This window comes from Somniosus microcephalus, chromosome 13, assembly GCF_052327205.1.
Source record: "Somniosus microcephalus isolate GS21.2 chromosome 13, FLI_Smic_1.0, whole genome shotgun sequence".
Lineage (NCBI taxonomy): Eukaryota > Metazoa > Chordata > Chondrichthyes > Squaliformes > Somniosidae > Somniosus > Somniosus microcephalus.
The window spans coordinates 2,757,350-2,781,341 of record NC_140999.1 but is presented as its reverse complement, the minus strand read 5'-3'; the positions used below and the strand labels follow the sequence as shown (position 1 = coordinate 2,781,341).

Sequence of the window (23,992 nt, the reverse complement as noted above, 5' to 3'; positions counted from 1 at the left end):
CAGACAGGAAGGTTAAGACGGGACAGAATGGCAGAGTGTCACTCCCCAAAACACCGCAAAAAAAATCCTGGATTCTGTTCAGTAAACACAGGATTTAAGTTATTGGGTCACTGTAAACCAGTGTCCTGGTCTAAAGGTTGAATGAATCAACCGCTGTAGAGTGCCATCTCTTGACTGTCCTTCCACCCACCATCTACAAACACAGAGAAAGCCTCTCTCAAACACGATATCTCAGCACGGCTCGTAACCCATCTAACCCCAAAGAGGAATGAAGCTGGGCACATTCAGAGAATGCTTTCAATTACAATAGAACTCTTCTAAAAACACTGGGTAAAGGCCCCACTGGGTATAGTACTGAGCTCATGTAAATAAAAGGTCTAGAATTAGAATCCTGTTCTGTGCTGAGATAGCCCCAGGGAAAGTCGGTGTCCGTGGAACCCGTACCCCAGTGAGAGTCAGTGTCTGTGGAACCCGTACCCCAGTGAGAGTCAGTGTCTGTGGAACCCGTACCCCAGTGAGAGTCAGTGTCTGTGGAACCCGTACCCCAGCGAGAGTCAGTGTATGTGCAACCCGTACCCCAGTGAGAGTCAGTGTGTGTGGAACCCGTACCCCAGTGAGAGTCAGTGTCTGTGGGACCCGTACCCCAGTGAGAGTCAGTGTGTGTGGACCCCGTACCCCAGTGAGAGTCAGTGTGTGTGGAGCCTGTACCCCAGTGAGAGTCAGTGTCTGTGGAACCCGTACCCCAGTGAGAGTCAGTGTCTGTGGAACCCGTACCCCAGTGAGAGTCAGTGTGTGTGGAACCCGTACCCCAGTGAGAGTCAGTGTGTGTGGAACCCGCACCCCAGTGAGAGTCAGTGTCTGTGGAACCCGTACCCCAGTGAGAGTCAGTGTGTGTGGAACCCATACCCCAGTGAGAGTCAGTGTGTGTGGAACCCGTACCCCGGTGAGAGTCAGTGTGTGTGGAACCTGTACCCCAGTGAGAGTCAGTGTGTGTGGAACCCGTACCCCAGTGAGAGTCAGTGTCTGTGGAACCCGTACCCCAGTGAGAGTCAGTGTGTGTGGAACCCATACCCCAGTGAGAGTCAGTGTGTGGGGAACCTGTACCCCAGTGAGAGTCAGTGTGTGTGGAACCCGTACCCCAGTGAGAGTCAGTGTGTGTGGAACCCGTACCCCAGTGAGAGTCAGTGTGTGTGGAACCCGTACCCCAGTGAGAGTCAGTGTCTGTGGAACCCGTACCCGAGTGAGAGTCAGTGTCTGTGGAACCCGTACCCCAGTGAGAGTCAGTGTCTGTGGAACCCGTACCCCAGTGAGAGTCAGTGTCCGTGTAACCCGTACCCCAATGAGAGTCAGTGTGTGTGGAGCCCGTACCCCAGTGAGAGTCAGTGTCTGTGGAACCCGTACCCCAGTGTGAGTCAGTGTCTGTGGAACCCGTACCCCAGTGAGAGTCAGTGTCTGTGGAACCCGTACCCCAGTGAGAGTCAGTGTCCGTGTAACCCGTACCCCAGTGAGAGTCAGTGTGTGTGGAGCCCGTACCCCAGTGAGAGTCTGTGTGTGTGGAACCCGTACCCCAGTGAGAGTCAGTGTGTGTGGAACCCGTACCCCAGTGAGAGTCAGTGTCTGTGGAACCCGTACCCCAGTGAGAGTCAGTGTGTGTGGGACCCGTACCCCAGTGAGAGTCAGTGTCTGTGGAACCCGTACCCCAGTGAGAGTCAGTGTCTGTGGAACCCGTACCCCAGTGAGAGTCAGTGTGTGTGGAACCCGTACCCCAGTGAGAGTCAGTGTGTGTGGAACCCGTACCCCAGTGAGAGTCAGTGTGTGGGGAACCCGTACCCCAGTGAGAGTCAGTGTGTGTGGAACCCGTACCCCAGTGAGAGTCAGTGTGTGTGGAACCCGTACCCCAGTGAGAGTCAGTGTGTGTGGAACACGTACCCCAGTGAGAGTCAGTGTGTGTGGAACCCATACCCCAGTGAGAGTCAGTGTGTGTGGAACCCGTACCCCAGTGAGAGTCAGTGTGTGTGGAACCCGTACCCCAGTGAGAGTCAGTGTCTGTGGGAGACGAGAGGAGAAAACGGAGGGGATGCGGGAGGGGGTGAGGAAGAAGAATATTTTTTTAAATCTTAACAGTAACTGGACACACATGGCCCATCGGCTGGTCAGAGGAAATCCCCACCAGAGGGAAAACACGAAATGCAAACACTGGTGCTCAGGAGTCTCCTGCTCCCACAGGATCCCCTCCCCCACCCACAGGAGGCTCCAACTTGAGTCATATTCAGATGGGTGGATCTGTTCGATTTGTCTTTTGGGATGGGAGGGGTTATATTACTGTGTATCGCTCGTCCAATCGCCCCACCGTCACACACAACCCTGCCACAACAAGGCAACGGATTTCTGTTATAAAACTAGTACCAAATAAGTCTGAACTTTCCCATCCATCGATTGGCATTCACCAATCCCGAACATAATAATAATAATTCAACATTGTCATTGTACAATGCACAAGTACATGAACAACGAAATGTAATCTTGCAAGCTCCCATGAGTCCAGTACAAATAACATTAAACGTAAATAGCACATCGGCCGCATACCGACTAATATCCGCTGTTGTCACTGGGATTGCAGTAAAGATGTGCAAATTATTCACACCATGTTGCATTGCTCTCCAAAAAAACCCACAGAATAACTGGAAGGGGCTTTCAGTCTAAGATCCCCCACACTGGAATCAATTACAGCTATGCATCTCAGCCTGACCCGCACTTACTGATTTTATTTCCATCAAAACTTGTGTTATTTCTGTGTGATCATTATGAGGTGTATAACACAGGGGTACAGTACTGGTGGGTACAGGTCTGTCACTGTATAACACTGGGGTAGAGTACTGGTGGGGACAGGTCTGTCTCTGTATAACACTGGGGTACAGTACTGGTGGGTACAGGTCAGTCGCTGTATAACACTGGGATACAGTACTAGTGGGTACAGGTCTGTCACTGTATAACACTGGGATACAGTACTGGTGGTTACAGGTCTGTCACTGTAACACTGGGGTACAGTACTGGTGGGTACAGGCCTGTCGCTGTATTACACTGGGGTACAGTACTGGTGGGTACAGGTCTGTCACTGTATTACACTGGGGTACAGTACTGGTGGGTACAGGTCAGTCACTGTATAACACTGGGGTACAGTACTGGTGGGTACAGGTATGTCACTGTATAACACTGGGGTACAGTACTAGTGGGTACAGGTCTGTCACTGTATAAGACTGGAGTACAGTACTGGTGGGTACAGGTCTGTCACTGTATTACACTGGGGTACAGTACTGGTGGGTACAGGTCAGTCACTGTATAACACTGGGGTACAGTACTGGTGGGTACAGGTATGTCACTGTATAACACTGGGGTACAGTACTAGTGGGTACAGGTCTGTCACTCTATAAGACTGGAGTACAGTACTGGTGGGTACAGGTCTGTCACTGTATAAGACTGGGGTACAGTACTGGTGGGTACAGGTCTGTCACTGTATAACACTGGGGTACAGTACTGGTGGGTACAGGTCTGTCACTGTATAACACTAGGGTACAATACTGGTGGGTACAGGTCTGTCACTGTATAACACTGGGGTACAGTACTGGTGGGTACAGGTCTGTCACTGTATAACACTGCGGTACAGTACTGGTGGGTACAGGTCTGTCACTGTATAACACTGGGGTACAGGTCTGTCACTGTATAAGACTGGAGTACAGTACTGGTGGGTACAGGTCTGTCACTGTATAAGACTGGGGTACAGTACTGGTGGGTACAGGTCTGTCACTGTATAACACTAGGGTACAATACTGGTGGGTACAGGTCTGTCACTGTATAATACTGGGGTCCAGTCCTGGTGGGTACAGGTCTGTCGCTGTATAACACTGGGGTCCAGTCCTGGTGGGTACAGGTCTGTCACTGTGTAACACTGGGGTACAGTACTGGTGGGTACAGGTCTGTCGCTGTATTACACTGGGGTACAGTACTGGTGGGTACAGGTCTGTCACTGTATTACACTGGGGTACAGTACTGGTGGGTACAGGTCAGTCACTGTATAACACTGGGGTACAGTACTGGTGGGTACAGGTATGTCACTGTATAACACTGGGGTACAGTACTAGTGGGTACAGGTCTGTCACTGTATAAGACTGGAGTACAGTACTGGTGGGTACAGGTCTGTCACTGTATAACACTGGGGTACAGTACTGGTGGGTACAGGTCTGTCACTGTATAACACTGGGGTACAGTACTGGTGGGTACAGGTCTGTCACTGTATAACACTGCGGTACAGTACTGGTGGGTACAGGTCTGTCACTGTATAACACTGGGGTACAGGTCTGTCACTGTATAAGACTGGAGTACAGTACTGGTGGGTACAGGTCTGTCACTGTATAAGACTGGGGTACAGTACTGGTGGGTACAGGTCTGTCACTGTATAACACTAGGGTACAATACTGGTGGGTACAGGTCTGTCACTGTATAATACTGGGGTCCAGTCCTGGTGGGTACAGGTCTGTCGCTGTATAACACTGGGGTCCAGTCCTGGTGGGTACAGGTCTGTCACTGTGTAACACTGGGGTACAGTACTGGTGGGTACAGGTCTGTCACTGTATAACACTGCGGTACAGTACTGGTGGGTACAGGTCTGTCACTGTATAACACTGGGGTACAGTACTGGTGTGTACAGGTCTGTCACTGTATAACACTGGGGTCCAGTCCTGGTGGGTACAGGTCTGTCGCTGTATAATACTAGGGTCCAGTCCTGGTGGGTACAGGTCTGTCACTGTATAACACTGGGGTACAGTACTGGTGGGTACAGGTCTGTCACTGTATAACACTGGGGTACAGTACTGGTGGGTGCAGGTCTGTCACTGTATAACACTGGGGTACAGTACTGGTGGGTACAGGTCAGTCACTATAACACTGGGGTACAGTACTGGTGGGGACAGGTCTGTCTCTGTATAACACTGGGGTACAATACTGGTGGGTACAGGTCTGTCACTGTATAACACTGGGGTACAGTACTGGTGGGTACAGGTCTGTCACTGTATAACACTGGGGTACAGTACTGGTGGGTACAGGTCTGTCACTGTATAACACTGGGGTACAGTACTGGTGGGTACAGGTCTGTCACTATAACACTGGGGTACAGTACTGATGGGGACAGGTCTGTCACTGTATAACACTGGGGTACAGTACTGGTGGGTACAGGTCTGTCACTGTATAACACTGGGGTACAGTACTGGTGGGTACAGGTCTGTCACTGTATAACACTGGGGTACAGTACTAGTGGGTACAGGTCTGTCACTGTATAAGACTGTGGTACAGTACTGGTGGGTACAGGTCTGTCACTGTATAACACTGGGGTACAGTACTGGTGGGTACAGGTCTGTCACTGTATAACACTGGGATACAGTACTGGTGGGTACAGGTCTGTCACTGTATAACACTGGGGTACAGTACTGGTGGGTACAGGTCTGTCACTGTATAACACTGGGCTCCAGTACTGGTGGGTACAGGTCTGTCGCTGTATAACACTGGGGTACAGTACTGGTGGGTACAGGTCTGTCACTGTATAACACTGGGATACAGTACTGGTGGGTACAGGTCTGTCACTGTATAACACTGGGGTACAGTACTGGTGGGTACAGGTCTGTCACTGTATAACACTGGGCTCCAGTACTGGTGGGTACAGGTCTGTCGCTGTATAACACTGGGGTACAGTACTGGTGGGTACAGGTCTGTCACTGTATAACACTGGGGTACAGTACTGGTGGGTACAGGTCTGTCACTGTATAAGACTGTGGTACAGTACTGGTGGGTACAGGTCTGTCACTGTATAACACTGGGGTACAGTACTAGTGGGTACAGGTCTGTCACTGTATAAGACTGTGGTACAGTACTGGTGGGTACAGGTCTGTCACTGTATAACACTGGGGTACAGTACTGGTGGGTACAGGTCTGTCACTGTATAACACTGGGATACAGTACTGGTGGGTACAGGTCTGTCACTGTATAACACTGGGGTACAGTACTGGTGGGTACAGGTCTGTCACTGTATAACACTGGGCTCCAGTACTGGTGGGTACAGGTCTGTCACTGTATAACACTGGGGTACAGTACTGGTGGGTACAGGTCTGTCGCTGTATAACACTGGGGTACAGTACTGGTGGGTACAGGTCTGTCACTGTATAACACTGGGGTCAGTACTGGTGGGTACAGGTCTGTCGCTGTATAACACTGGGGTACAGTACTGGTGGGTACAGGTCTGTCACTGTATAACACTGGGGTACAGTACTGGTGGGTACAGGTCTGTCGCTGTATAACACTGGGGTACAGTACTGGTGGGTACAGGTCTGTCACTGTATAACACTGGGGTACAGTACTGGTGGGTACAGGTCTGTCACTGTATAACACTGGGGTACAGTACTGGTGGGTACAGGTCTGTCACTGTATAACACTGGGGTACAGTACTGGTGGGTACAGGTCTGTCACTGTATAACACTGGGGTACAGTACTGGTGGGTACAGGTCTGTCACTGTATAACACTGGGGTACAGTACTGGTGGGTACAGGTCTGTCACTGTATAACACTGGGGTCAGTACTGGTGGGTACAGGTCTGTCGCTGTATAACACTGGGGTACAGTACTGGTGGGTACAGGTCTGTCACTGTATAACACTGGGGTACAGTACTGGTGGGTACAGGTCTGTCGCTGTATAACACTGGGGTACAGTACTGGTGGGTACAGGTCTGTCACTGTATAACACTGGGGTACAGTACTGGTGGGTACAGGTCTGTCACTGTATAACACTGGGGTACAGTACTGGTGGGTATGGATCTGCCTCTACCCAACAACTCCTGCTGGACAGTGCCCGCCTGTGGATGTCGGGTGTGGACTGTAATGGGCCTCGCTGTGATGCCCTCCCCATTGGCCACTCTGCTGGTGCCCGTGGAACGGGACTCCAGCGAGAGTCGACACCTTGCGGGGAGGAGGAGGGGTGGGGGGCAGGGAAGTGCAGCATTGCACAGGAGGTGGCTAGGGCAGTGCAGCCATTCATCCCCCTCTCGGCAGGGAAACCACGGGCTTTGGAATTTAGTTCCGGATCGGAATACGAACATTCCTTTAGAGAGCTCCGTCATTGAATGCAGGAAACCAAGTGCTCTCAGTACACATTACTCAACCCTTTCCGAATCCCCCAACGCTCAGCTCCAACCTACCTCAGGGGTGTTTCCAAACACATTCATGTCCCAGCAAGCAGACAGCAGCTTCGGAACGAGGCCAAGATTTAAAAGCAACAAGAAGGTGAATGTTACAGCTCAGACCCACAATGGGACTTTTTCATCTAAAACTGCAGCCAACGCCTGACAAGCAGTCACTGGGTCGGCCATTCAGCTCCCCCTCCCCTCGCTACTGCCAATTAAACCCAAAACCTGGAAAAAATGCATCAGAGGTAATGCAAGCCTCCGATATACCGCAGCCACAACCCGTGAGGTACGGAGGGCAGAACTGTTTCAGTACAGCTTCACTCTGACATGTAGCAACCAGTTTAACAACAGCGGTTCCCAGGTGTGCAGCTGCCCGCAAGCCTGAGTAACCCAGAACTCAAACCAAAAGGAAACTCAGCCACCCTCCCCTCCCCCACCTCCAGCCCAATTCTCTCCAGAAGGTGCTGACTCCGACTGGGGGACAGAACCTCACCCCAAGCTCCCATTCTGCAGAGGAGATTTACCAGCATGGACCCAGGGGATGAGGGACCTCAGTTATGTGAAGAGACTGGAGAAGCTGGGATTGTTCTCCTTAGAGGAGAGAAGGTTAAGAGGAGATTCAATAGAGGTGTTCAAAATGATGAAGGGTTTAAGATCGAGTGGCTGGGGAGAAATGGTTTCCAGTGGCTGGAGTACTTCATTGGCTGTGAAGTGCTTTGGGACGTCCTGAGGTCATGAAAGGCGCTATATAAATGCAAGTTATCACTTTCTTTCTAGGTAAACGCCACCCATGACTGTCGTTGCTTTAAAACAAAAAGTTGTTCCTGGGATGCGCGAGTCCCTGGCCAGGCCGGCGTTTAGTGCCCGTCCCTGGATGCCCGGAGGAGGAGGAGGAGGAGGAGGAGGAGGTGGTGAGCCGCCGGTACTCAGGTTTAATGCAACTGAATCTTCAGAGTCAAGTCAAGAATCAACCAGGTTGGTGTGGGACTGGAGTCACCTATAGGCCCAGACCGGGTGAGGACGGCGGGTTTCCTCCCCGAGAGGACACCAGTGAAACCCGTTGGGTTTTTAACGACAATCCGACAGATTCACAGCCACGTTTACTTTTGTTTCCAGGTTTTTAAGGTGATTTCAAATTCTCAGGATTTAAGGAGCGTCTTAAAGGGAGGAGAGTGTGCCGGAGAGGTTTAGGGAGGGAATTCCAGAGCTCGGGGCCCCGGTAGCTGAAGGCACGGCCGCCAATGGTGGAGCGATGGAAATCGGGGAATGCGCAAGAGGCCGGAATTGGAGGAGCGCAGAGATCTCGGGGGGGTTGTGATGCGCTATCAATTACTCATAAAAGACTGAGAGTTAGAAGAGTAACTAAAGGCTTTTATTAACAACAGAATGGAGGTCTGCCTCGAGTGGTCGACCGGTCCAGGATACCAAGGGCTGGGGAGCAGTCACCTTTATACTAGGACCTGTGGGAGGAGTCAGCCGAGGCATGTCCAGGCATGTACACAGTGGAATACAAACAGTGGTTTACCACAGGTTGTCGGGCTGGAGGAGGTTACACAGCTAGGGAAGATACAGTTTAAATCACTGGTCCCAAATCCTGCTTCAGGATTTTCCGGCAAAGAGCCAACACCCATACCCAAACCTCCGAACCTGTCTGTCTGGGCCAGGGCAGCGAATGAGGTTAATGTCGATGCACAAAATGATTCATGCCGCACTCGGCCCTTCGATCAGATGTGTAGCAGTATCCTGTTTGAATCCTGTCTTTCAGTTTGAGGTCTCATTAGGTATCTGCCGATCGCACCAAGATCTCGGTCAGTCAGAAGTACCTCGAGGCACTTCTATCACTACTCCCAGTGTCTGCAAGAACGACAAAATGCAGCATCGCTCCCCTCCCCCCACCGCTCCCCTCCCCCCACCCCACCCCACCCCTCCCCCACAGGCTTTTTTTGGAGTAATTCTCCTTCTCCTGCTCCCTCCTACCTGAAGCACCTTGGGACATTTTATTATTGGAGCGGCGCTTCACACGTTATCATCAGATAACCGCTTGGTGGCAAATAGGGTTGCCTCTCCATTTAATATCACACTGCTTTGAAATAACTCGTGTTAAAATGGAAACTCTTTTCTTTGCCCAATTTCAAAATGGAGGCCTGGAGGTAGAGTGGATTTAGGCCAAGGCCAGATTAGTCAGGATTCTGTGAAGGTCTACGAAAGACAGTTCCATCCAAGAGCCATCAGCAAACGGTGTAAGAAATACATTCTAAAATGCTACAGATCCCTTTGTGGACTGATTCTATCTGTGTTGGTTAAAAAAAGACTTGCATTTCTCCAGCGCCTTTCACAAGCTCAGGACGTCCCAAAGCGGTTTATAGCCAATGAAGTACTTTTTGAAGTGTGGTCACTGTTGTAATGTGGGAAACGTGGCAGCCAATTTGTGCACAGCAAGCTCCCACAAACAGCAATGTGATAATGACCAGATCATCTGTTTTAGTGATGTTGATTGAGGGATAAATATTGGCCCCAGGACACCGGGGAGAACTCCCCTGCTCATCTCTGAATAGTGGCCTTGGGATCTTATACGTCCACCTGAGAGGGCGGATGGTTTAACGTCTCATCTGAAAGACGGCACCTCTAACAGTGCGGCGCTCCCTCAGTACTGCCCCCCCAGACAGTGCCGCACTCCCTCAGTACTGCCCCTCCGACAGTGCGGCGCTCCCTCAGTACTGCCCCTCCGACAGTGCCGCACTCCCTCAGTACTGCACCTCCAACAGTGCGGCGCTCCCTCAGTACTGCCCCTCCGACAGTGCCGCACTCCCTCAGTACTGCCCCTCCGACAGTGCGGCGCTCCCTCAGTACTGCCCCTCCGACAGTGCGGCGCTCCCTCAGTACTGCCCCTCCGACAGTGCCGCACTCCCTCAGTACTGCCCCTCCGACAGTGCGGCGCTCCCTCAGTACTGCCCCTCCGACAGTGCCGCACTCCCTCAGTACTGCCCCTCCGACAGTGCGGCGCTCCCTCAGTACTGCCCCTCCGACAGTGCCGCACTCCCTCAGTACTGCACCGAAGTGTCAGCCTGGATTTGGAGTGGGGCTCAAACCCACGACCTTCTGACTCAGAAGCGAGAGTGCTGCCCACTGAGCCACGGCTAACACAGCATTGTACTCCGTGTATCTCAGTTTCTGTGTATTATTCAACCTGTAAATAACTTGGTCCAGTCAGCCTGCTGCTCATGGAAACCCGGTTTCTGTAAGCATGAGACAAGGTGTTGGGAGAAAGCCCAACCATAGAGCTCATCCCTGGAATCTTTTCCCATTACACACTTTAGGAAGGATGTCAAGGCCTTGGAGAGGGTGCAGAGGAGATTTACCAGAATGGTCCCAGGGATGAGGGACTTCCAGTGATGTGGAGAGACTGGAGAAGCTGGGATTGTTCTCCTTAGAGCAGAGAAGGTTAAGGGGAGATTTAATAGAGGTGTTCAAAATGATGAAGGGTTTTGATCGAGTAAATAAGGAGAAACTGTTCCCAGTGGCAGGAGGGTCGGTAACCAGAGGACACAGATTTATGGTGATTGCAAAAGAACCAGAGGGGAGATGAGGAGAATGTTTTTACGCAGTGAGTTGTTGTGATCTGGAACGCGCTGCCTGAAAGGGCGGTGGGAGCAGATTCAATAGTAACTTTCAAAAGGGAAATGGATAAATATTTGAAAAGGAAAAATTGCAGGGCTCTGGAGAAAGAGCAAGGGGGAGTGGGACTAATTGGAGAGCTCGTTCAAAGAGCCGGCACAGGCACGATGGGCTGAATGGCCTCCTCCTGTGCTGTATCATTCTATGATTCTAGGCTTGGCTCTCTCCCACTGCTCCATGTTAATGACATTCTCCACTCACCAGCCAACCTCAAGTGCTCGTGATTCTATCGACATTCATATACTTCCTTCAGAGCGCCTCCCCTCAGTGCTCACCCCCACAAGTCCTCTCACAGTACACTGGTTGAAACTTGGCACCTTCAGCTCCCTCTCCCACTCCCTGCCTTAACAAAATGATCATTGTCTTTCTTTCAATTCATCAAAGCCCCTGTTTCTTCATCATTGTCACGAGTTAAAACCAACAGCTCCCACCCCTCAGCTTCCATAGCGCATCCTTAATCCTTCATCTATTGACTCTCTTCGTCCCACCGTCTCCTCTGATCTGCACCCCCCCGCCCCCCACCATCTCCTCCATCACTAAAACTGCCTCCAATAAGCTGTTTCCCCTTTTATGCCCAAACACTCTACAAATTCTAACTCTCAACGTCCACCCAAGGCCACCCAAAACAGGAATCCTGATGCCTCATCTGTGAAGGTCCCTTTAGTCCCTCTAACCCCTCTCCCACTCCCCTGTATCTGGCGAGCGCCCTCTAACCCCTCTCCCACTCACCTGTATCTGGGGAGCGCCCTCTCACCCCTCTCCCACTCCCCTGTATCTGGGGAGCTCCCTCTAACCCCACTCCCCTGTATCTGGGGAGCTCCCTCTAACCCCTCTCCCACTCCCCTGTATCTGGGGAGCTCCCTCTAACCCCTCTCCCACTCCCCTGTATCTGGGGAGCTCCCTCTAACCCCTCTCCCACTCCCCTGTATCTGGGGAGGTACCTCTAACCCCTCTCCCATACCCCCTGTATCTGGGGAGCTCCCTCTAACCCCTCTCCCACTCCCCTGTATCTGGGGAGCTCCCTCTAACCCCTCTCCCACTCCCCTGTATCTGGGGAGCTCCCTCTAACCCCTCTCCCACACTCCTGTATCTGGGGAGCGCCCTCTAACCCCTCTCCCACTCCCCTGTATCTGGGGAGCTCCCTCTAATCCCTCTCCCACACTCCTGTATCTGGGGAGCTCCCTCTAACCCCTCTCCCACTCCCCTGTATCTGGGGAGCTCCCTCTAACCCCTCTCCCACTCCCCTGTATCTGGGGAGCTCCCTCTAACCCCTCTCCCACTCCCCTGTATCTGGGGAGCTCCCTCTAACCCCTCTCCCACACCCCTGTATCTGGGGAGCTCCCTCTAACCCCTCTCCCACTCCCCTGTATCTGGGGAGGTACCTCTAACCCCTCTCCCACTCCCCTGTATCTGGGGAGCTCCCTCTAACCCCTCTCCCATACCCCCTGTATCTGGGGAGCGCCCTCTAACCCCTCTCCCACTCCCCTGTATCTGGGGAGCTCCCTCTAACCCCTCTCCCACACCCCTGTATCTGGGGAGGTCCCTCTAACCCCTCTCCCACTCCCCTGTATCTGGGGAGCTCCCTCTAACCCCACTCCCCTGTATCTGGGGAGCTCCCTCTAACCCCTCTCCCACACTCCTGTATCTGGGGAGCTCCCTCTAACCCCTCTCCCACTCCCCTGTATCTGGGGAGCTCCCTCTAACCCCTCTCCCACTCCCCTGTATCTGGGGAGCTCCCTCTAACCCCTCTCCCACTCCCCTGTATCTGGGGAGCTCCCTCTAACCCCTCTCCCACACCCCTGTATCTGGGGAGGTCCCTCTAACCCCTCTCCCACACCCCTGTATCTGGGGAGCTCCCTCTAACCCCTCTCCCACTCCCCTGTATCTGGGGAGGTCCCTCTAATCCCACTCCCCTGTATCTGGGGAGGTCCCTCTAACCCCTCTCCCACTCCCCTGTATCTGGGGAGCTCCCTCTAACCCCTCTCACACTCCTGTATCTGGGGAGGTCCCTCTAACCCCTCTCCCACACCCCTGTATCTGGGGAGGTCCCTCTAACCCCTCTCCCACACCCCTGTATCTGGGGAGGTCCCTCTAACCCCTCTCCCACTCCCCTGTATCTGGGGAGGTCCCTCTAATCCCACTCCCCTGTATCTGGGGAGGTCCCTCTAACCCCTCTCCCACTCCCCTGTATCTGGGGAGCTCCCTCTAACCCCTCTCCCACTCCCCTGTATCTGGGGAGCTCCCTCTAACCCCTCTCCCACTCCCCTGTATCTGGGGAGCTCCCTCTAACCCCTCTCTCACACTCCTGTATCTGGGGAGCTCCCTCTAACCCCTCTCCCACACCCCTGTATCTGGGGAGCTCCCTCTAACCCCTCTCCCACTCCCCTGTATCTGGGGAGCTCCCTCTAACCCCTCTCCCACTCCCCTGTATCTGGGGAGCTCCCTCTAACCCCTCTCTCACACTCCTGTATCTGGGGAGCTCCCTCTAACCCCTCTCCCACACCCCTGTATCTGGGGAGCTCCCTCTAACCCCTCTCTCACACTCCTGTATCTGGGGACCTCCCTCTAACCCCTCTCCCACTCCCCTGTATCTGGGGAGCTCCCTCTAACCCCTCTCTCACACTCCTGTATCTGGGGAGCTCCCTCTAACCCCTCTCCCCTGTATCTGGGGAGCTCCCTCTAACCCCTCTCCCATACCCCCTGTATCTGGGGAGCTCCCTCTAACCCCTCTCCCACTCCCCTGTATCTGGGTAGCTCCCTCTAACCCCTCTCCCACTCCCCTGTATCTGGGGAGGTCCCTCTAACCCCACTCCCCTGTATCTGGGGAGCTCCCTCTAACCCCTCTCCCACTCCCCTGTATCTGGGGAGCTCCCTCTAACCCCTCTCCCACACCCCTGTATCTGGGGAGGTCCCTCTAACCCCTCTCCCACTCCCCTGTATCTGGGGAGCTCCCTCTAACCCCTCTCTCACACTCCTGTATCTGGGGAGCTCCCTCTAACCCCTCTCCCACTCCCCTGTATCTGGGGAGGTCCCTCTAACCCCTCTCTCACACTCCTGTATCTGGGGAGCTCCCTCTAACCCCTCTCTCACACTCCTGTATCTGGGGAGCTCCCTCTAACCCCTCTCCCACTCCCCTGTATCTGGGGAGGTCCCTCTAACCCCTCTCCCACACCCCTGTATCTGGGGAGGTCTTTGGGCCTGAAGGAGGGAACATAGAATATGGAAGAGGGACAGGAAGAGGAGGGAGGGGGGCATTCTTGGGGCAAATTCATCCGCAGATGCCCCTTTCTCCCTTTACCATCCAACATGGCAGACTGGGTCCCTTCAGCAGCTGAACAAGGAGATGCCCCTCTCTTGCGATTCAACAACCTGCATTTGTATAGCACCTTTAACCGAGTAAAACGTCCCAAGGCGCTTCACAGGTGCGATTATCAAACAAAATTTGACACCGAGCCACTGAAGGAGATATTAGGACAAGTGACTAAATGCTTGGTCAAAGGGGGAGGTTTTAAGGAGCGTCTTAAAGGAGGAGAGAGAGGCGGAGAGGTTGAGGGAGGGAATTCCAGAGCTCGGGGCCCAGGCAGCTGAAGGCACGGCCGCCAATGGTGAAGTAATTGAAATCGGGGATGTGCAAGAGGCCAGAATTCAGTACTAGAGATGAACTTTGGACCCCCCCAATTGGAACACGAAGACCATCAACTGCCACGCTGAGCGAGATCTCAGTGGGTAATTGCACTGACCACTGCGGTACTGACTCAAAGATCCCGGAGTCCAGGCCCCGCTCTGTGCTGAGTCAGATGATCGGAGGTCGGGGCAGCAACAGAATGTCACAATTGACCTCAGCGTCCTTGGGCTGGGGAAGAGGGATCAGCATGAGTTCTTGCTCCTGATCACTACCCAATGACTACAGCTAGTGGACACCAGGTGAGGTCAGGGTCAGGTCAGCTGTGAACGGGAGGGGTGTTGTATCTCCATCACTAAGACCGCCTACTTCCACCTGTGTAACATCGCCCGTCTCCGTCCCTGCCTCAGCCCATCTGATGATCAAACCCTCGTCCATGCCTTTGTTACCCCCAGACTCGACTATTCCAACGCACTCTTGGCCGGCCTCCCACCTCCCACCCTCCGTAAACTTCAGCTCATCCAAAACTCTGCTGCCCCGTGTCCTAACTCGCACCAAGTTCAAATCACCTGTGCTCGCTGACCTACATTGGCTCCCGGTCCTCCAACACATCGATTTTAAAATTCCCATTATTGTACTTAAATCCCTTCATAGTCTCACCCCTCCCTACCTCTGCAACCTCATCCAGGCCTCAACCCTCTGCCCAGAGTCTGCTCCTCCGACTTTGGCCTCTTGCACATTCCTCCACCTCCCCACCATTGGTGGCCGTGCCTTCAGCTCCCTGGGCCCCGAGCTCTGGAATTCCCCCCCTAAACCTCTCCGCCTCACATTCCTCCTTCAAGACCCTGCTTAAAACCCACCTCTTTGGCCAAGCTTTTGGTCACTCCTAATATCTCCTACTTTGCCTCGATGTCCGCTTTTTCCTCAAGTCTCTGCGATTTTGACAATGTCATTTGTTAAAGGTGGTGTATAAATGCAACTTCTTGTTTAAGAAAATGTTTTTTTAAAACGAAACGCTCTCTCCAAACACAACCCAAGTTTGGAAGGGGGGGGGTGGCGGTGGGAATCGATACCCTGTTGGGTGTGTTCCACACTGAAATACTCATCGCATCAAAATTCACACCCGTTCCACTCTACTGAAACCCTAGTGATAAACATCGAAGATAGGAGCAGGAGTCGGCCATTCGGCCCCTCGAGCCTGCTCCGCCATTCAATGAGATCATGGCTGATCATCCAAATTCAGTACCCCGGTCCCTGCTTTCTCCCCATATCCCTTGATCCCTTTAGCCTTAAGAAATATATCCAACTCCTTCTTGAATATATTTAATGAATTGGCCTCCACTGCCTTCTGTGGTAGAGAATTCCACAGGTTCACCACTCTCTGGGTGAAGAAATTCCTCCTCATTTCTGTCCTAAATGGCTTACCCCTTATCCTTAGACTGTGACCCCTGGTTCTGGACTCCCCCGCCATCGGGAACATCCTTCCAGCATCTAGTCTGTCTAGTTCTGTCAGAATTTTATAAGTTTCAATGAGATCCCCTCTCATTCTTCTAAACTCCAGCGAGTACAAGCCCAATCGACCCAATCTCTCCTCATACGTCATTCCTGCCATCCCAGGTAGCAGCCTGGTGAATCTTCGCTGCACTCCCTCCATGGCAAGAACATCCTTCCTCAGATAAGGCGACCAAAACTGCACACAATACTCAAGGTGTTGGGGGGGGGGGGGGCGGTGGAGAGAGAAAGAGAGGGGGGTCGGAGGGAGAGAAGATGGAAATCACCCCCCCACCAATTGACAAGCTCTCAGACCAGCAGCAACAGAAGACATTGCTCCGTGGGTCGCAGTTCGCAAGGAGCAAGAACCTCCAAAGTCTGAGAGATCAAACCTGACATGGGGACTGGACCATCAGACCGGAAGCTCCAGCCCTGCTCTGCCACATCTCGGAATTCCTTTGATCACAGGAAGGATTTGGAAAAAGAGTTTTGAGTTTTTAGAGCCAAGTGTATTCACACAATTTTTTTTTTTTTTTTTTTTAAAAAGGCACTGCGGCAACAGACAGTTAAGATGGGGAGGAGTTAAACTTTGATGTTGTTGCCGGGTAGACTGTAAATAGGAAGCAATTTGTTAGCCTGTCTCAGCAATTGGTAAACGCGGTAATTGACAAGCTTTGGTCAGGATCAGAAGGCGAAGAGAGCAGGATACTTAAGCTAAATGACCCACTGATGTGGGGATTTGTAGCATGTTCATTACTTTTGTATTATTACACAAAGACAAGTTGCAATGAATGAACTAAGTCCCGAGACTTGAGCAAATAATCCAGTTAGACAGTTCAGGGCAGCACTGAGGGGAGTGCTGCATTGTTGGAGATGTCGTCCTACGGAGGAGATGTTAAATCAAGGTACGTGTATCTTTGACAAGTGGGTCTATAAGATCCCTCAGCATGATTCAAAGCAAAGCAGGGAATTCTCCCAGTGTTCTGGTCAACATTTAGGCAAACACATGAGCTGATCATTTATCACATTGAGGGGTTGAGAGATCTTGCTGTGTGTGTGATATTGGCTGCCATATTTGCCTTATCACAACAGTGGACTATACTGCAAACATACTTTGGGGAGTTCCAGGTATGGAAAAGGCGCGATTAAATACAATTTCACAAGGTGGGATTTGAACTCGCGACCTCTGTGTTCCTATTCCAGGACCAGAATCACAACCAACGTCCCATTTAAGCTGCGCAGCTGGCTGATCACCGGCTTCTTAATAGGAAAAACTGCGCCTGCAGTGGGGGAGGGGGTAGCCGATAAGAGGGGGACCGATTTGGGGGGGGGGGGGGGGAGGAGGGGAGAGGGGGGACCCGATGTGGGGAGGGGGAGGGAGGAGAGGGGGGACCGATGGGGGAGGGGGAGGGAGGAGAGGGGGGACCCGATTTTGGGGGGGGGGGGGGGAAGAGGGGGACCGATGGGAGGGGGGGGAAACAGGAGAGGGGAGGGGGGACCGATGGCGTTGGGGGGGGGGGGGGGGAGGAGAGTGGGACCGATGGGGGGGGGGGGGAAAGAGGAGAGGGGGATCGATGGGGGAGGGGGCAGAGGGTGACCTGCGAGAGGAGAGAGAGAAGTAAAAAGTAATCTAAGTGGGACGTCACCAGAAAGCAGGTAAGTGATTGGTTGGTGAGTATTTCTCTCTTTCTCGCTTTTTTCCAAACTTAAATTTTGTGGTTTATAGATTCTAGTATGTCTGTTGTGTAGCGTGGGAGTGCCCGTAAACAAGGGCCCTTGAGTATATCATTTAATTGTAGTGTAATTACTGGTATTGATTTGATTTAATTTAATTTGAATTAATTAAAGGGTAAGTCATGGCAGCACAGCTCGGCCCCCGTGGTATGCTCCTCCTGCACTATGTGGAAAATCAGGGACACTTCCTGTGTCCTTGACGACCATGTGTGTGGGAAGTGTATCCAGTCGCATTGCGGCGCTGGAGCTGCGAATGGATGCATACTGGAGCATTCGTGATGCTGAGGACGTCATGGATAGCACGTTTAATGAGTTGGTCACACCGCAGGTAAAGGCTGCACAGGCAGGAAGGGAATGGGTGACTGCCAGGCAGAGTAGTAGGCGCAGGCAGGTAGTGCAGGGGGTCCCCTGTGGCTATCCCCCGCTCAGATATACCACTTTGGATATTGTTGAGGGAGATGGCTTATTGGAGGAAGACAGCAGCAGCCAACTTCATGGCACTGTGGGTGGTTCTGCTGCACAGGACGGGAGGAAAAAAGAGTGGGAGAGCTATAGTAATAGGGGACTCTATTGTAAGGGGAATAGATAGGCGTTTCTGCGGCTGCAAACAAGACTCCAGGATGATATGTTGCCTCCCTGGTGCAAGGGTCAAGGATGTCTCAGAGCAGCTGCAGAGCATTTTGGAGGGGGAGGGTGAACAGCCAGTTGTCGTGGTGCATATAGGTACCAACGATATAGGTAAAAACCGGGATGAGGTCCTAAAAGCTGAATATAGGGAGTTAGGAGGCAAATTAAAAAACAGGACCTCAAAAGGTAGTAATTTCAGGATTGCTACCAGTGCCCACGTGCTAGTCAGAGTAGAAATAGAAGGATATTTCAGATGAATACGTGGCTAGAGGAATGGTGCAAGGGGGGAGGGATTCAAATTCCTGGGACAACTGGAACCGGTTCTGGGGGAGGTGGGGACCAGTACAAACTGGACGGTTTGCACCTGGGCAGGACCGGGACTGATGTCCTAGGGGGAGTGTTTGCTAGTGCTGTTGGGGAGGGTTTAAACTAAAATGGCAGGGGGTTGGGAACCTGTGCAGGGAGACAGAGGAAAGGGAAACAAGGATAGAAACAAAAGACAGGAAGAGAAAAGCAAAAGTGGCAGTTCAGCAAAATCAAGGGTTTAAATCAAACATGGCTACAGTAAATAATAATTCTAAAAGGTCTAAGAGTGTTAAAACAACAAGCCTGAAGGCTTTGTGTCTTAATGCGAGGAGCATTTGTAATAACGTGGATGAATTAGCTGCGCAAATAGATGTAAACGGATATGATATGATTGGAATTCCGAAAACATGGCTCCAGGGTGACCAAGGCTGGGAACTCAACATCTGGGGTATTCAATATTCAGGAAAGACAGGCAAAAAGGAAAAGGAGGTGGGGTAGCATTGCTGGTTAAAGAGGAGATTAACACAATTGTAAGGAAGGATATTAGCTCTGATGATATGGAATCTGTATGGGTAGAGCTGAGAAATACCAAGGGGCAGAAAACATTAGTGGGAGTTGTATACAGACCCCCCAAACAGTAATGCGGAGGTTGGGGATGGCATTGAACGGGAAATTAGACGCGTGCAATAAAGGCACAGCAGTTATCATGGGTGACTTTAATCTACATATAGATTGGGCTAACCAAATTAGTAACAATACTGTGGAGGAGGAATTTCTGGAGTGTATATGGGATGGTTTCCTGGACCAATATGTCGAGGAACCAACTAGAGATCAGGCCATCTTAGACTGGGTATTATGTAATGAGAAAGGATTGATTAGCAATCTTGTTGTGCGAGGCCCCTTGGGGCAGAGCGATCATAATATAATCGAATTCTTCATTAAGATGAAGAGTGAGGTATTTGACTCAGAGACTAGGGTCCTGAATTTAAATAAAGGAAACTACGATGGTATGAGGAGCAAGTTGGGTAGGATGGATTGGGGAATGTTACTTAAAGGGTTGACGGTGGATAGGCAATGGCAAACATTTAAAGATCGCATGGATGAACTACAGAATTTGTTCATCCCTGTTTGGCATAAAAATAAAACAAAAAAAGGTGACTCAACCGTGGCTAACAAGGGAAATTAGGATAGCATAAGGTCCAAGGAGAGGACATATAAATTGGCCAGAAAAAGCAGCAAACTTCAGGATTGGGAGCAATTTAGGATTCAGCAAAGGAGGACAAAGGGATTAATTAAGAGGGGGAAATAGAGTATGAGAGTAAGCTTGTTGGGAACATAAAAACTGACTGTAAAAAGCTTCTATAGATATGTGAAGAGAAAAAGAATGGTGAAGTCAAGCATAGGTCCCTTGCAGTCAGAATCAGGGGAATTTATAATGGGGAACAAAGAAATGGCTGACCAATTAAATACATACGTTGGTTCTGTCTTCACAAAGGAGGACACAAATAACCTCCCAGAGATGTCGGGGAACATAGGGTCCAATGAGAGGGAGGAACTGAATGAAATCAGTATTTGTAGGGAAATGGTGTTAGGGAAATTGACGGGATTGAAGGCCGATAAATCCCCAGGGCCTGATAATCTAATCCTAGGGTACTTAAGAAAGTGGCCCTAGAAATAGTAGATGCATTGCTGATCATCTTCCAAAATTCTATAGACTCTGGGACAGTACCCATGGATTGGAGGGTAGCTAATGTTACCCCACTATTCAAAAAAGGTGGTAGAGAGAAAACAGGGAATTATAGACCGGTAAGCCTGACATCGGTAGTGGGGAAAATGCTAGAGTCCATTATAAAAGATGTAATAGCAGAGCACTTGGAAAACAGTGACAGGATTGGACAAAGTCAACATGGATTTACAAAAGGTAAATCGTGCTTGACTAATCTACTGGAATTTTTTGAGGATGTAACTGGTAGAATAGATAAGGGAGAACCAGTGGATGCGGTGTATTTGGACTTTCAGAAGGCTTTCGATAAGGTCCCGCATAAGAGATTAGCGTGTAAAGTTAAGGCACATGGGATTGGGGGTAAGGTACTGACTTGGATAGAGAACTGGTTGGCAGACAGGAAGCAAAGAGTTGGAATAAATGGCTCTTTTTCCGAGTGGCAGGCAGTGACTAGTGGGGTACCGCAGGGATCGGTCCTAGGACCCCAGCTATTCACAATATATATTAATGATCTAGACGAGGGAACTAGATGTAATATCTCCAAGTTTGCAGACGACACAAAGCTGGGTGGGCGTGTGTGCTGTGAGGAGGATGCAGAGAAACTCCAGTATGATTTGGACAGGTTGAGTGATTGGGCAGATGCAGTATAATGTGGATAAATGTGAGGTTATCCACTTTGGTGGCAAAAACAGGAAGGCAGATTATTATCTGAATGGCAATAGATTGGGAGAAGGGGAAGTGCAATGGTGTCCTTGTGCACCAGTCACTGAAGGTAAGCATGCAGGTGCAGCAGGCGGTTAAGGCGGCAAATGGTATGTTGGCCTTCGTAGCAAGAGGGTTCGAGTACAGGAACAAGGATGTCTTGCTGCAGTTGTACAGGGCCTTGGTGAAACCATACCTTGAGTATTGTGTGCAGTTTTGGTCGCCTTATCTGAGGAAGGATGTTCTTGCCATGGAGGGAGTGCAGCGAAGATTCACCAGACTGATACCTGGGATGGCAGGAATGATGTATGAGGAGAGATTGGGTCGATTGAGCTTATACTCGCTGGAGTTTAGAAGAATGAGTGGGGATCTCATTGAAACTTATAAAATTCTAACAGGACTAGACAGACTAGAAACATAGAAGATAGGAGCAGGAGTAGGCCATTCACCCCCTCGAGCCTGCTCCCATTCAGTGAGATCATGGCTGATCATCCAAATTCAGTACCCGGTCCCTGCTTTCTCCCCATACCCCTTGATCCCTTTAGCCTTGAGAAATATATCCAACTCCTTCTTGAATATATTTAATGAATTTAATATATTTAATGAATTGACCAGATGCAGGAAGGATGTTCCCGATGGTCGGGGAGTCCAGAACCAGGGGTCACAGTCTAAGGATAAGGGGTAAGCCATTTAGGACAGAGATGAGGAGGAATTTCTTCACCCAGAGAGTGGTGAACCTGTGGAATTCTCTACCACAGAAGGCAGTAGAGGCCAATTCATTAAATATATTCAAGAAGGAGTTAGATATATTTCTTAAGGCTAAAGGGATCAAGGGGTATGGGGAGAAGGCAGGGACCGGGTACTGAATTTGGATGATCAGCCATGATCTCATTGAATGGGAGCAGGCTCGAGGGGCCGAATGGCCGACTCCTGCTCCTATCTTCTATGTTTTTATGATGGGGGAGGAGAGGGGGACCGAGGGGAGGGGAGATTAGGGATTGACGATCAGAGATGCAGGAAACTCCAGGGGATTGGTCAAATTCCGATTTAATTCCATGGGATTTCTGGTCTGTTGCGAATCACATTCTGCAAACAGTGTTCTTGCTGATTGTGGGCCAGGAACGGGCCCGGGTCTCCCGAGGGCCCCTCCCCGCCATTCACAGGCTCCTGCCCCAGGCAGCTCAGGGGAAACAGACGGGAAAGAATTCTTACATTTGCAACGAGTTGAGCGGCTGGAGGCGCTCCGGGTCCGGGGCCCGGGAGTCGGTGAAGGGGTTGCGGGGCTCCGGACCCGCGGCTCCCGCCCCCGGTAACCCCGGGCCGGCATTCCAGAGCGGGATACATTGTAACTCTCCCCGGAACCCGGGGCAGCAACTCGCAACAAACCTGCAACATTGTAGCCAAGTGTAGCCAGAGAGAAAATCCTCACCGAGTGATGGATCCTGCGGCCCGGCTCCCGGTGTCCCGGCTCCTGGGCTCCCGCTGTCCCGGGCCGGGCTCTCTCGGTGTCCCGGACCGGGTTCCCTCGCTGTCCCGGGCTGGGCTCTCTCGGTGTCCCGGGCCAGGTTCTGGGTGTCCCGGGTTCTCTCGGTGTCCCCGGTCGGGCTCTCTGGGTGTCCCGGGTTCTGGGTGTCCCGGGCCGGGTTCTCTCGGGGTTCTGGGTGTCCCGGGCCGGGTTCTCTCGGTGTTCTGGGTGTCCCGGGCCGGGCTCTGGGTGTCCCGGGCTCTCTGGGTGTCCCGGGCCGGGCTCTGGGTGTCCCGGGCTCTCTGGGTGTCCCGGGCCGGGCTCTGGGTGTCCCGGGCTCTCTGGGTGTCTCGGGCCGGGCTCTGGGTGAAATCCCCCGCGATCTCAGCCGCTGTGAGTTTCAGTCATTCCCGCGGACCGTGTGTCAGTTTCTGGCGAGAGTGTGAAAGTGACCAGCCCGAGCCCCCGGTCCGTCCGGCCTCACTCACCCCGCCGCTTCCGGCTCCAGCAACTCAACTCAACTCAAATCTTCACTTTTTCCTGTTTCCGCCTTTCTTTGCTCATTTCTCTCTCTCGCTGCCGGTTTCCGATGGACGGGGCGCTCCAGACTCGAGCCGTCAGCGCCTTCTGACGGCAGCAGGCGGAATATCTCGCTCTGTCTGAGGCCCCTTGTGTGGCCCGACCTCTCTCCGAAAGGCGCTGACTCTCGCTGGGGTAACATGACCTTCTCCTGTCCCTCCACCAAGCAGCCGGCTCCCAGTTATTCGGCCGTGTGAGGCGGCACCGCCTAGCCCAGTGCTGCCTGCACGGGGAGGCAGGGTCACTGAGGAATGCAGAGATACTGGATTTCAGCCTCGTGGGCAACAATAGCCTGTGCCCAAGTCAGCAAGAACTTGTTCAAGGTGCACTTTTACTTCTTGCAATCTAGTATACTGTATTCGCTGCTCACGATGCGGTCTCCTCTACACTGGGGAGAACAAACGCAGATTGGGCGACCGCTTTGCGGAACACCTCCGTTCAGTCCGCAAGGGTGACCCCGAGCTTCCAGTCACCTGTCACTTTAATTCTCCGCTCCACTCCCGCTCTGATCTCTCTGTCCTCGGGCTATTGCACTGTTCCAATGAAGCTCAATGTAAGCTCGAGGAACAGCACCTCATCTTTCGATTAGACACTTTAGAGCTTTCTGGACTCAACATCGAGTTCAACAATTTCAGACCATAACCCCTGCCCCCATTTTCATGCTGTATGATTTTTGCCATTCCCATTTGCAACATTTTATCTTTCCTGCCTCTTACAAAAGCACAGAATATTCCTTCCTCCCCTCCTGTCTCTGCACCTGTTTAATATCTGTTACATCTCCAGCTTTTTCCAGTTCTGACGAAGGGTCCCAGACCTGAAACGTTAACTCCGTTTCTCTCTCCA

At 51.9% G+C, this 23,992-nt stretch overlaps 1 protein-coding gene across 1 annotated transcript in view; it reads right to left on the bottom strand.

The window, feature by feature from the left end:
- Window positions 1–23,402, bottom strand: part of LOC147107970 (unconventional myosin-IXb-like) — a 100,122-nt gene extending 76,720 nt beyond the window's left edge. The window contains exon 1 of the mRNA XM_086005978.1: window positions 22,535–23,402. The gene's annotated coding sequence lies outside the window, so the exon portion shown is untranslated. The remainder of the gene's footprint in view (window positions 1–22,534) is intronic.
- Between the last annotated feature and the right edge of the window lie 590 nt (window positions 23,403–23,992).